The sequence below is a fragment of the Polypterus senegalus genome, chromosome 5 (assembly GCF_016835505.1).
Source record: "Polypterus senegalus isolate Bchr_013 chromosome 5, ASM1683550v1, whole genome shotgun sequence".
Taxonomy (NCBI): domain Eukaryota; kingdom Metazoa; phylum Chordata; class Cladistia; order Polypteriformes; family Polypteridae; genus Polypterus; species Polypterus senegalus.
In genome coordinates this window covers 143,279,371-143,292,833 of record NC_053158.1, presented here as the reverse complement: position 1 = coordinate 143,292,833, position 13,463 = coordinate 143,279,371, and positions in this window count along the sequence as shown.

Sequence of the window (13,463 nt, the reverse complement as noted above, 5' to 3'; positions counted from 1 at the left end):
CATCCTCTCTCTGACACACTACCACTAAGAACTTTCAGCCAATTAATTATTCAACAGAAGTTGTCAAGAAACACTACTAGGGCTCCTTCATACCTACAGTAATATGTCTGCATAATGCTTCACTGCGACTGTGACAGCCAAGTCAGAAGTTTTCCTTCTTTTTAAAAGTCTTCCTTTTTATTCATTCAAGTGTGTGATCACACAATAGTGTGTCTATCTATCTATCTATCTATCTATCTATCTATCTATCTATCTATCTATCTATCTATCTATCTATCTATCTATCTATCTATCTGCTTACTTATTTTAACATATATTGACTATCCAAACCTAATAAGGTTACAAAATGTCAGATTTGTGCTTCTGTGATTAATTGTACAGTGGTAGTCCCATATTATAGAGGGATCTCCTATATTAAATTATGTAAATCTTATTTAGTCATTATTTTGGAGTAGAGCTAGAACTGTATAAACAATCTTACAGTTTTAGAGTTGTGTTGTTCTGGACTGTTGGGTTGATCTGCAAATTAAGGTAAGCTCACTCTTAGTGGTATTACGCAATGAACTTGGTTGTCTTCTGCACTGAACCAAATGCTGCTCGAATAACTTTGGACATTGCACAACCATGTTTAAGAGAATTAGTAAAATTTTAAAAAATATGAAGTAAATGTGCTTGCAAATATTTTCAGAAAATTCTCAATTCATCTTATCTGAAACATAAAAAGATGGCAATTGAAAATGACATTTTTAAGTACTCTTTAAAATGTAGAATGATCAATTTAAAAAGTTTTGATATATGGAATATGTAATCTTATCTTTTTTTTTTTTTTGGTTATAAGCTCAGTGTAAAACATATGTAAAATAACTTTTGAATAATTTAGGTACAATTTTTTCAGGCATAAAATATTATATTGTAGCTAAATTAATTAGAATAACTTATAGTTACAGCTCATCAGTATTTGTAATTTCATATTAAATTCTATTTTAATAACTTCTTGAAGTAAGTACAGGAAGAAAACATCCTGCACAGTACATTTTTGCACTTTTTAAATAAATATTGTATGATATTATCCTGAAATATTATTTTAATATTTATTTAGTTTTACTTAGCTTATTTATCAAAATAGTTTGTACCTGTCAGATTAAAGTGCTATCTTTTTATCATGCTTTTATTTTATCCTTTCTTAATAATCTGAAATTAAACCAAACATTTTGAAACTAACTAGACCTATTTTTAAAACATACACAAACTGAATTTGTTTACATTTACAACAATAGACATTAACATGCACTTATTTGGCAAAAGTATCAGAGGCCTTTTTCCTGGCTTGTCTATTACTTCTAACTGTAACACAGCTTATCAGCGCCCTCAAATGATGCATAAGGTGTGATACAATAAAGGAATTCTGTTTTCCTAAAGCCAACACTGCGACCTGCAGGTAAAATAACAAAGTGCACACCTGTTTCCATAAACTGTTTTTCTACCGGAGGCATATACCAGTCCAAAACATTCTGACTAATCCTGATGCTAGTACAAATTGTTACTACATGAAGGTATTTTAATATTATGACAGATTTATGAAAACACTCCATATTAATGTGAAATTAAAAGTGAAACAAGAAATAAAATTAACAAGCAGCGTTTTATATCAATACAGGGAAAATGTAAAAAAATGTTTCACAATCTTAAATGTCTTAAATATGACAGCTTCAATGTACACAGGTAATTCTAAGAATTGCTACATTAGACATCATAAATATGAGTGACATTTATAGAAATGATTCCTGTATAATTAGCATTCATCTACAGAGAACATTGAAGCACAGAAAAGAAAGACAGTAATGATAGATGATAGATAGATAGATAGATAGATAAACAATCACAATACCAATAAGTACCAAGAAATAAGATTACATTTTTGCAATTTCATAGAATTACTTGGAAAATTGTAACAGACTATAAAAAAGTTTAAGAATGCAGATTTCATTTGTTTTATATGACATTAATGTTTGCCCTAACCGATTAAAACATCAAAATGTGCATATCACATCTCTCAGAATCTCTAAATGTTAATACTAAAAGCACCATTTTTACTTACTAAACTTTGTTAAACTTCCAGTACAATCAATAGGAACCTATTGGCTTATTCCTAAGAAAAAAGACAAAATGGATGTTGATGGCATTTAGATCTCAACAACCAGTTGGTTCATCTCCATAAAGAGTCTTAGACAAATGAACTAACACTTTGCTCTGTAAGCCAAATTATATTGATCAGACTCATCTATTGCTCATAGGCAACAACAACATTTGTTTATATATTACATTTTCACACAAGAAGTGTAGTCAGTATAATTTAAAAGAAGTAAAAGAAATAATTACAAATAAAAAAATATAAATAAATAAAAAATTGCAGTGCACCAAAAAGCATCTATTTAGTCCCTTGGTAGTTTTCACATTTTATTGTTAGATATCCTTGAATAACGGTGGATTTAATTTGGCCTTTTTGACACTGATCAACAGAAACAAATTCTTTAATGTGAAAATATATCGCTGCAAAGTGGTCTAAATCAATTACAAATATAAAACATATATAAATAACTGATCACAAAAGTATTCACCTCCTTTAATGTGACACATCTCAGTCATCACTGGTAAAGCCAATTGGTTTTAGAAGTTACATAAAAAGTTAAATGGAGATTACTTGTCAGTAGTCAAGAGATTTCAATTCACTGCAGTATAAATGCACATTATCTGGAAGGTCCTACTTGTGGTGAACCAGCATTGTGGCCTAAATTACATGATGAAGATGAATGAACACTCCAAACAACTTCATGAAAATCTGATTGAAAAGCACACATCAGGGGATGGGTACAAAAAATATCCAAGTCATTTAATATCTCCTGGAGTCCAGTTAAATCAATCATTAAGGAATGGAAAGAGTACGGCACAGCTACAAATCTGTCCAGAGCAGGCAGACTAGTGAGGGGGAACACCAAGGGAACTATGATAACTCTGAAGGACTTACAAAGCTGCAATGGACTGAGATTGGGGAGTCTGTGCATTCAACAGCTGCTGTGCAGGTGCTTTACCAGTTGTAGTTTTACAGTATGAGAGAGTGTCAAAGAGAAAGCCATTTGTAAACAAAATTCACATAATATCTCAGCCAACGTTTTCTAGAAGGCACATGAAAGACTTTAAAGTTAGTATAAGAAGGTCTATGGCCTGATGAATACAAAATTAAGGTTTATGGTCATTAAACTAAATGCCAAATATGGTGTAAGCCAAGCACTACACAATTTCAAAAGCACACCATCCCCATCATGAAGCATGGTAATGGCAGCATCATGCTGTGAGGTTGCATCTCTGCAATAGCTCCTGGAAGGCTTGTGAGGGTATAAGGTAAAATGAATGAAGCAGAATACAGGAAAATTCTGGAGGAAAACATCATCCAGTCTGCAAGAAACCTGGGCCTTGTGAGAAGATTTGTTTTCCAGCAAGTAAATAACTTCAAGCATAAAGCCAGAAGGATTGGCTAATAAACAATAATGTTAATAATCTATGACAGCCGATCAAAGTTTAAGAATTTGTGGTTGGACTTGAAAAAGGCTGCTCACTGATGATCCTCATGCAGCCTGACAGAGCTTTAGTAAAATTGGCAAGGCAAATTTGTGTCATTAGTAAATACATTTCAATCTCATCTGAAAACCTTCTTTTTATTTTGCAGCAAAGCATGGAAAGGGGAAGCACAGCCATAGTGCACTTAATCTGCATGCATTTAGAAGACACCTCTCCATTGCTAAATCCATTGACTTGGGTGTGTGGCTGTCAGTGATTCACTTGAAAGATCTTGGCTTGAATTGACTTTTTGTGGTGAAAGTGGTGAAAATGAGCGTAGATGGTGTTACCTCTTACTCCAAACAATGCACAAGGCAGACATGAGAGCAAGGAGCCACATGAAAAGAGTTATAGAAGGTTAGGTGGCACTGGATAGTTGGCGAAGAAGGAGATAGCAGTTCTACTGAGAAATAACCCTTAGGAAGGTATATTCCATCATTTCCACCTCAAACAGCTCTGAAACCCCTAAAACAGTTCATTTTAGTCAGTTTCACAAAACCGCATGCCAAACAAATCCCTGCTGTTTTGCTCATCACTAGATATAAGAATAAAAACAGGTTGATGCTATGGTTAGATATCAAGGGAAAAGAACAAATAAGATTCAGTTAATTGAATGCTGGAGAAAATAAACCTCTAGGGCAGTGTTTTATCAACCTGTGGGTTGCAACCCAAATGTGGGTCACTGGACACCCTAGATGGATCAGCTTAAGTTTAAAAAAAAATAAAATAAACACATCAACCACTTTAATGTTTTAGGGGGTGACTGATTGCAGATTCTAGTTCTGCATCCAGTCAAAGCAACATTTTGCGCCTGAATATTGGAAATTAAAATGACATAAATCCAATTACATGCAGAAGACAACCTGTTATGCAACCTCACAAGTTTCAAACCAAAAACCTGAAGTAAACCGTAATGTTAAAAGAACATACAATATAGATATTCTGAAGTATACATTTTCATTTACATTGAGGAGTGGCAAACAATGGCTATTATGTGTTATCTGTAGTGCGCTACCCTCAAACCAAAACATGAAGCATTTGGCAACAAAGACATTTGGAAACAAAGCATGTTACTTTCTTGCTTTATAGTGATTCCTGTGCATGTACAGACCAAAGTGTGTGTGCATATTCATTTATTTACTAACTTATCTACTTATTTATGTATTTATTTATATAAGCATTTTGCCCTGGAGGCAAATAAAGTGTCTATCTATCTATCTATCTATCTATCTATCTATCTATCTATCTATCTATCTATCTATCTATCTATCTATCTACTTACAGAACTAAATCTTGAGGTTTCACAAAAACATTCTTGTGTGTTTGTACAACAAGCCAGCAGGCACTTGAGACATCATCTCTTTGTACATCAAACTGTGAAATATGAGAAAGTGCACAGAACTGTAGAATATCTCATTTTGCCTTGTGCAATAGATGTGTGCACCAAAATTCTAGACAAATCAGCTACAAAAAAACTAAACAATATTCCTGTATGCACTCTCTTCATTTACTCTTGATTTCAATGAACTTGTAAAAAATCAGACATGCCCAGGTTACCTGTTAAAATGACAAATGGATACTAAATTTGATTCAATATTAAACACCCTTGCACCAAGTTATTTTTAGATTAGTACCTTGTGAATTTCATCTAATATGTACACTGTATTTAAATGTTTAATATGTATTTACTGTTGTTTGTTAATATGTGCCATTCAGGGGAAAATATTGACTAGTTTGCATTAAAATGACTGCTAGTAAAGGGTCATCGCTGAACAAAAATAAATAAAACTGGGTCCAAAGGCCAAAAAGGTTGAAAACCACTGCTCTTGGGGTTCTAAGGCCAAAAAACTACCAATCACCCACTGAACATTCTACAAAACATAGATGTGATAATATAATCCATTATTGCTATATTATAGTATCCTTGAAGATTAGATGCAGTTAATCTTGTCAATAGCTGGTGTGTCCACATTTTTTCCAACATACATACATAATACTTTGACCAACATATACATAAGCAATTTAAGGTTGTAATATATGAAGACTGGAGTGAGAATGTTACAAAACTGTTTGCTAGTGTGGGTAACAATTGAGAAAAGAAACCTTTGCTACTAAATATACCTCAAGCAGAGGATTAAAATAAAGTAAATAAATAGTGGGCAACTGCATAACTCTACTGTTTCACTGTCCCATTACTGTGTAAATAAAAACTCTTTTTGGAAGTCCTCACAATCAGACTGTAGTCTGTCTATTTGGCAAAACAGTTCATATACATGTACATTCACTATACTGAATTTGCAAATTGTGAAATTGCATGGAAAAGAAATTTTAGGGACAATATAAAAAAAAAGTTAAAAAATGCTGTTTCTCTCATTATTCGCTACTAGTGTTGATCATTTAAAAAATACTAGTTTAGGATAAAAATAAAAGAGAAATGAGAAGAGTGGTCTTTGATATCCAAGTAAATAAGTGCTTTACATTGGATCCTTTTTCTAAGTTACGTTCAATGCATTCTTAAATGATACAGTATTTCCAACATACTAATAATCAGAGATAATTTATGTAACTATCACTATATCAAACCAGATTAAATAATTATTTCCTAATGATAAACTTAATATGTTATTTTAAATGTTCACCAAATTATATTAGCAAATCTCTCACTCTTCTATTATTTAAACACAAAATATCTAGGTTTTAAAATCATGAAATTGGGGAATATAAACATAAAATGCATCCAGTAGAACAAACTTTTAGGACAAATGAGAGTAAGATTGAAAAAACAAATAAATATATATTTTGAACAAAACAATGAAGGCCAACAACCATGTCTCCGTGACCTCCGTCCAAAATTCTGAAGGCAGTGTGAACACTATCTAGACTAATATCCTTGGTAATTATAACCTGTTGCCTTTGCCCTCTGTGGAAAAGGTGATACTACATGAAAACAATACAGCACATTAGGGGCAATGTCATACAATATTTTGTTTTCCATATAACAGTATTTTGGAGTTGCTGTGTAGGTTTTACTTCATTTCTTGAATCAAATATAGAAATGTACAAGTAAACAAAGAGGAATGCCCTCATGATTATCATTAACTGTTATATTTGCAATGATTTTAACATTTTAAAAGGGCAACACATTAATGTTGAGATAAAATTCAAACTTATAAAAGAAACTTTTTTTATTATTGATTTTATGCAGCTCAGTTTTGAAAATTTTGCATCATTTTCGGCCATACTGGAGATGCTCTGCTAGTGTTAGTTTCCTAGGTGCTGCACAATTTCAGTCTTTCAGAGTCAATGTTATGACACCATCAGCAACACCAATATGGGTGGCATATACTGTACAAAGCATTGTGGTCGCTCAAAAAAAGATGTTTATTCCATGGCTGAGTAGGTGCTATGTTTATGTCATTTCCTTCATCTTAAACAAATATATAGCTCAGATTGTTGAATGGAGACTAATAACTTTTGAGATAGTCTGATTCCTGATCAACTTTGTCTTTAGTTCAACTCACATGGAAAGATGTCAAAAATATAAATGAAAACAAACCCAAAGAGAAATACAAGAATCTGCTACACAGAAGCCACAAGGTAGGAAGGTAAGGTAGAAAACAAAACTCAAAATATGAGTATGCTGTCTAGCACGTTCAATAATTAATTTAATGGAAAAAGTGGACTAAAAACTTTCATGTATATTTTACAATCGATAACTTTGGAAATTGAATTTTAACAACAATAGTACTACATATCTCACTTGTAGATTTTGCGATGAATTTGTTCAGCCAGATTTCATTCATGCTATGTTAGAGAATTTCCTCTTTCTATTAAGATTAGAGATGTTGCTATTTAGGGTGGCATGGTGACGCAGTGGGTAGCGCAGCTGCCTCGCAGTTAGGAGACCCGGGTTCGCTTCCCGGGTCCTCCCTGCATGGAGTTTGCATGTTCTCCCCGTATCTGCGTGGGTTTCCTCTGGGTATTCCGGTTTCCTCCAACAGTCCAAAGACATGCAGGTTAGGTGGATTGGTGATTCTAAATTGTCCCGTGTGTGTGTGCCCTGCGGTGGTCTGGCACCCTTCCTGGGGTTTATTTCCTGCCTTGTGCCCTGTGTTGGCTGGGATTGGTTCCAGCAGACCCCCGTGACCCTGTAGTTAGGATATAGCGGGATGGATGGATGTTGACATTTATCCTGTAACACAGATGCAAGGCCTATAACACATAAATATGGCTGAAAGAATTAATTGATTTTTTTTTAAATCATGATTTGTTGTTTATATCTATGTAAATATTTAATGATGTTGCTAAGTTATGGTAAAGTTAATTGATTATAGCCAGCTCAAATACACTCATAAGATAAAACATATTTAGATGTGTTTCACATTGTTTTTCTTGAATAACTATTTATTTGGTAGACACATATATTGCTATATTCAAATCTTAGTGCATTCTTAGTTAAAGTAAAAAGGCTGTTGATTGTTTATGCATAGTATTTATTTAGCTGATAAAATTTCAGGCACATCACTGTAATCCTGTTTTGATTCTAACAGAGAGAAACAGGGGGAAAGAAGTGCTCCATATTTTTTATCCGTCATAACCTTAAAATGGGAAAATGTGCTCCCAAACATTACACCTGATGAATCTGGAAAATCTGAACTACACTGTGTGCAGAGCTCCAATCTTTAACCATGATCACAAAGTTTGGATGAAGACTAAAATATTGGATTTGGAGTACATATTGCTGTTACTGGGTGAGTACAGACACTACTTTTGTAGTCCATGAAAAGGTAGCTGAAGTGCTCCGGACATCTACTGAGAGTGTTAGGTTTTACAGACGTTTAAAATACAACACCTTAACTTCAATTGTTCTTTTTAGAGTGTACTACTGTACATAATAAAACATGCTACATTTATGGACTTGCCCTATACAATACAATATAATTTATTTTTGTATAGCCCAAAAACACACAAGTAGTGCCGCAATGGGCTTTAACAGACCCTGCCTCTTGACAGCCCCCCAGCCTTGACTCTCTAAGAAGGAAAAACTCTCAAAAAAAAACCTGTAAGAAACATTGGGAAAGGTGGTTCAAAGAGAGACCCCTTTCCAGGTAGGTTGGGCATTCAGTGGGTGTCATAAAATGGGTTAAATACAATATAATACAATACAGAGAACAGAACACAAGTAATCATCTTTAGTATATAATAGTCCAATAAAAATATTCCAAGTACACATAACAGAATACAATAGCAGTTGATATTACATAAGATGATTTGGATTTGTTCAGAGTCCTGGAGACCTTGGCCATCAAGCTGCCTCCCCCTATTAGCCATGCCATAGCTGAGTCAGTGCTGGGCCATCTAATCCAATTAAAGCACCTCTATACCCAATGATTCCTGTGATCCTCGATTAGAGTTGATTTCACCTTAGGTAGGCAAAACAACTTGGCAGGTGGGAAGTGGCACCAAGTGCCAGATTTGCGTACCTACAAGAGAAACAGAATAGGTAAGGATTAGTAACAAATTATAAATATCATATTACTTATGTTTTAGTGCTAATTACTAACAACAGAGATGCAGTCTGTACAGTTAATCAGCAGCTTTAGTCAGTATATGCTAAACTGAAGTAATGAGTCTTCAGCCGGGATTTGAAAGCTGATACTGAAGGGTCAGCTCTTATAGTAGCAGGAAGACCATTCCATAGTTGTGGGGCCCTGTAACTAAAAGCTCAACCTCCTACTGTTATTTTATTAATCCTTGGAATCATAAGCACACCAGCATCTTGAGATCTTAATGTACATTCTGGTTTGTAAGTCATGATAGGTTTGTATAAGTAAACCGGACCTTCACCATTTAAGGCTTTATACACTCACCAAAAGAATTATTAGGAACACCTGTTCAATTTCTCATTAATGCAATTATCTAATCAACCAATCACATGGCAGTTGCTTCAATGCATTTAGGGGTGTGGTCCTGGTCAAGACAATCTCCTGAACTCCAAACTGAATGTCAGAATGGGAAAGACAGGTGATTTAAGCAATTTTGAGTGTGGCATGGTTGTTGGTGCCAGACGGGCCGGTCTGAGTATTTCATAATCTGCTCAGTTACTGGGATTTTCACGCACAACCATTTCTAGGGTTTACAAAGAATGGTGTGAAAAGGGATAAACATCCAGTATGCGGCAGTCCTGTGGGCGAAAATGCCTTGTTGATGCTAGAGGTCAGAGGAGAATGGGCCGACTGATTCAAGCTGATAGAAGAGCAACATTGACTGAAATAACCACTCGTTACAACCGAGGTATGCAGCAAAGCATTTGTGAAGCCACAACACGCACAACCTTGAGGTGGATGGGGGCTACAATTTGCACAAGCTCACCAAAATTGGACAGTTGAAGACTGGAAAAATGTTGCCTGGTCTGATGAGTCTCGATTTCTGTTGAGACATTGAAATGGTAGAGTCAGAATTTGGCGTAAACAGAATGAGAACATGGATCCATCATGCCTTGTTACCACTGTGCAGGCTGGTGGTGGTGGTGTAATTGTGTGGGGGATGTTTTCTTGGCACACTTTAGGCCCCTTAGTGCCAATTGGGCATCTTTTAAATGCCACGGGCTACCTGAGCATTGTTTCTGACCATGTCCATCCCTTCATGACCACCATGTACCCATCCTTTGATGGCTATTTCCAGCAGGATAATGCACCATGTCACAAAGCTCGAATCATTTCAAATTGGTTTCTTGAACATGACAATGAGTTCACTGTACTAAAATGGCCCCCACAGTCACCAGATCTCAACCCAATAGAGCATCTTTGGGATGTGGCGGAATGGGAGCTTCGTGCCCTGGATGTGCATCCCACAAATCTCCATCAACTGCAAGATGCTATCCTATCAATATGGGCCAACATTTCTAAAGAATGCTTTCAGCACCTTGTTGAATCAATGCCACGTAGAATTAAGGCAGTTCTGAAGGCGAAAGGGGGTCAAACACCGTATTAGTATGGTGTTCCTAATAATCCTTTAGGTGAGTGTATATTAAAAAGAGAATTTTGAAATCTTCCCTAAACTTAACCGGGAGCCAATGTAAGGATTTAAGAACTGGAGTTATGTGTTCGTATTTTATTGTTTTTGCAATAATTCTTGCAGCAGCACTTTGGATTAACTGGAAGCTGTATACAGAGCAGTTTGAACATCCAGTAAACAACGATTTACTGTAGTCAATCCTACTAGAAATATCAGTCCTATTGAAAATCTGCACATTTAATATTTGGTAGGCATGTTAAGCAAATGGGTAATACACTAAACTTTGAAATATAAGGTTGTTCACTATATGACGAAGTCCCTTAATGTGCTGGATTTAAAATTAAAAGGTTAATATCTTTATTTGTGGAAAAGTGGTATATACAATTATATCATATATTACAGCAATTGTATTTCTTAATTAATTCTTAAGCAATTAGAGTGTGATACATAATGAAACATCCTAATTTATGGACTAATCCTAATCCAATCTTAATCATAACTATTTTGAATAACACAAAAGACTTAATAAGGCATTGTTTCTGGTAAAATAGAAATCTGTCTTTATGCTTATTTGTAAATGTGCTCTTCATTTGTGAATAACAGCACTTTTATTAATCATTAAATGTGATAAAAAAAACATTCCTAAACCTTTTACAAATGAACTGAATTGGGGCCTGTTTCCCTATATGAGTACTGACAACAAGCAGACAGAAAGGAACAGAGAAAGAACCAGGAACAAGACAGCAGAAGGAGTGCTCAATAAGCTGGCAAGGGTCAGAACCAGCCACTCAAAATGAAGTATACAAGAATTGAAAATAAGCAGATAGTTCAGTAATGGGAGGTCAAGACATAACAAAGCATTAGTTAATTCTTGTACTAAAAACCTGGGTACTGCATTGTGTTGATCAGTTGTTTCATGTACCATTGTGTATAATGACTTCAAAGGTAGTGAGACTCACTTTGTCCTGTGAAATGATCACTCAAGATGGCAGCACATATCAAAAACAAGCTGGTACTATAGCATAATGCAAAATATTAAAACAATTAAAGATACGTATATAAGAGTAAACAAATGGGTCATTTGAAAGTAAAATTATAATCTCGACAATCCATTGGTTAAGGAAAAACACTTTATAATAAAAATGTGCAAACCGAGAAAAGAATTTATAACTGAATCCAACTTCATGACAGAGCTCTCTTCCAATGGCATCTCCTCTGGACTTCACTACTGGGCTACAGGACATGACATGAGTGTCGAGGGGCATAGACAAGGTTGCCACCACTTTTCCTCCAGTCCATACCTCACTCAATCCAGCAAATTATACACCTGAGAATTTTGAAGTTTGGATTCTGACTTCAAATTCAGCCACCACATTCACTATAATAGAGGAAGGAACAGTTTAGGTTTTCATGTAGGTGTTTCAGAGAACTGGTCTCAACCAAGAGACATAAAAGACAGTTGAACTCTAAAATGAACTGGCAGTGCTTACCAAGTTCGCCCTTTTAATTATAGTAGAAGGCCCAATAAATCATGGAGCCAATTTATGAGAAGGAACTCTAAAGCATTCACACTTTCTGCTTGATGCTAAACTCAGGAGAGTTACAAAGTCTGCAGACTGTGGTCTACTTGGCAAAAATATTAGTCTTCCTTAAGTTTTCTCTAACATTTCCTCATATAGAATATAATCAAAGCAAGTATTCTTCAAATTAGGTACAGGCAAAGTCGTAATAGAAGGGTTCAATAGAGAAGGTTTTCAAAAGGTGACATTTTAATAATCAAGTGATAAAGGACATTCCTGGCAAATTTGGATATAGGAAGCCACGTCATCAGATTGTGGGTTGCTGTCTGATATGATGGATTTCAGAAAATTTCCAGAATTTCCAAAGATCTCTTGTGAGAAGGAATAGGTTCCAAGAGACCCATACAAAATGTTGGAATTAATTTATTCCTGTATCATTACTAATGGGAACAGAGTTTGGAAGAAGGAGATTGCAGAGAGATGTCTTGATCAGCAAGTGACTCTCTGATTATGTTGTCTGCAATATAAGTGATATGGGCAGGTTCAAACTGTCAGGATAAGGCATCAGCTTTTTCAGTGTTACTTCCAGGATGATAATAAATGACAAAATCAAACTGGCTGAAGAAGAGCACCCAGGTGGCTTGTCTAGCATTCTGTCTTTTGGCTGATTTAATATAAATTAGATTTTGTGATTTGTGTATATAACGAAGGGGAATGTGTAAATAGTGAAGGAGAATTAAGAACATAATGTATTCTTTCTTTTTTCCTGTCTCCTTTTTAGTTAAATAAACCTCTAGTGAGAATGCCATGTTTTCATCATGAATGTACAAGATTCTGATATAACACACAAGCAATAGGTGCAAGAGCATGGCAATGATATCACTGAAGGGCAGTTCATATCTGTGGAATATACTGGTGATTTCACTAAGATATATTCTGATAAAAATATATACAGTATAACCAAAACAAAAGTGAGACATTTAAAAAAAAAAAGCTCCAGACAAAAGAAATGCTAAAATTGGTTAATAAAAGTCATGATGTGACACCTTACCACAGAAAACATATGTGAAATTGTCCAACTGAGCAGGGTCAAAGTTACACCTCATGAATCTACAGTATAGACACAAAAGACGGTCCCACAGAGTGCCTCTGTTAGTCATGCTCCTTCAGCTTCTTGCTTTTCCTAAAACAATAGGTTGTCCCACCTACTAATTATTTTGTGAGATCTTAAAGTCTGTATTTCTTTCTTTTTTTTTTTTTTTGGTATACTGGATTGTGAATAATATTTAGCATATTCTTTTGGGCCACAAT